Genomic DNA, 1,830 nt, shown 5'->3' on the forward strand with positions numbered 1-1,830 from the left:
TCAATTCATCTAATCTAGGGTCTTCCCCTTCTTCACTGATCCTCTACTTTACCAACCATGATATTCTTCTCCAGAGACTAGACCCACCTGATAACATGACCAAATTACAAGAGATGAAGTCTCACCATCCTCACTTTCAAGAAGCATTCCAGCTGCACATCTTCCTGTTATTCTTCTGGTAGTCCATGATATATTCAATAGTCTTTGTCACCACCGCAATTCAGATGCATCAATTCTTCTGTGATCCTCCTTATCCATTGACCAGTTTACACATGCATATGAGGCTACTGAAAATACCGTGGCTTGGATCAAGTGAACTTTAGTCTTCAAAGTGACATCTTTAACCTTTAAAACTTTAAAGAAGTCTTTTGCAGCAGATTTGTCCAATGCAATATGTCCTTTTGATCTCTTGATTGTTGCTTCCATGAGCATTGATTGTGGTTCCAAGTAAAATGAAATCCTTGACCAAGTCAATCTTTTCTCCATTTATAATGATGTCACTTATTGGTCCAGTTATGAAGTTTTGTAGTTTTCATTTTGTTGAGGTATAATCCTTGCAGAAGGCTGTAGTCTTTGATCTCATCAATAACTGCTTCAAGACTTCTTCATTTGCAGTGAGCAAGATTGCATATGTTGTTGTTGTTGTTATTTGCCGTCGAGTCGGCCCCAACTCATATATGCTACCAGAGCTCCTAGATTGCATATAGCATGCTGTTAATGAGTCTTCTCTAATTCTGATGCTGTGTTCCTCTTAATATAGTTGAGCTTCTCAGATTTTTTGCTTAGCATACTTATTGAATAAGTATTATAAAAAGATACAATACTGACAAACACCTTTCCTGATTTTATACCATGCAGCATTCCTTTGTTCTGTTTGAATGACTGTACAGATTTCTCATGAGCACAATTAAGTGTTCTGGAATTCCCATTCTTTACAATGTCATCCATAATTTGTAATGATCCACACAGTTGAATGCCTTTACATAGCCAATGAAACACAGGTAAACAACTTTCTGGTATTTTCTGTTTTCAGAGAAGATCCATCTGACATCAGCAATGATATCCCTCATTACACATCTTCTTCTGAAACCAGCTTGAATTTCTGGCAGCTCTCTGTTGATGCACTGCTGCAACCATTTTGAATTATATTCAGCAAAGTTTTACTTGCAGGTATTGATGATATTGAATGATAATTTCCTCATTCTGTTGGATCACCTTCCTTTAGAATGGGCACAAATATGGATCTCTTCCAGTCAGTTGTTAACATTGCTGTCTTCCAAATTTCTTGGCTCATACAAATGATGGCTTCCAGTGTTACATCCATTTGTTGAAACATCTCAATAGGTATTCCATCAATTCTTGGAGCCAGAAATATATCAAACAATGTTTCATTGCTTTTCATAAGATTTTTAGTGACCAATTTTATCAGAAATGGACTGCCACATCCTTCTTCCTAGTCTGTCTTAGCCTGGAATCTCTGCTGAAAACTATCCACCATGAATGACCTTCTATTATTTGAAATACTAACAACATAGTTTCCAATATCATAGCAACATGAAAGCCACCACAATAGGACAAACTGACAGACTAGTAGTGGCATTAGATATTAGGGAAATTAAAATCAAAACCACAATGAAATGCCACTTCAAACCCACTTGTATAGCTATTATCCCCACCCATCCACCCCCCAAAAAAAGAAATCAATTCAATAGCTATTAGGGCTTTTAGCTATTGTTGTTGTTGTTGTTGTTGTTTGCCGTTGAGTCGGCCCCGACTCATAGCGACCCCTCCTTGGGTTTCCGAGGCAGTATCACTACGGAAGTAGGGCCA

Source organism: Orycteropus afer, unplaced genomic scaffold (assembly GCF_000298275.1).
Source record: "Orycteropus afer afer isolate SDZICR_OR568_19922 unplaced genomic scaffold, OryAfe1.0 scaffold00023, whole genome shotgun sequence".
In the NCBI taxonomy this organism is placed as follows: domain Eukaryota; kingdom Metazoa; phylum Chordata; class Mammalia; order Tubulidentata; family Orycteropodidae; genus Orycteropus; species Orycteropus afer.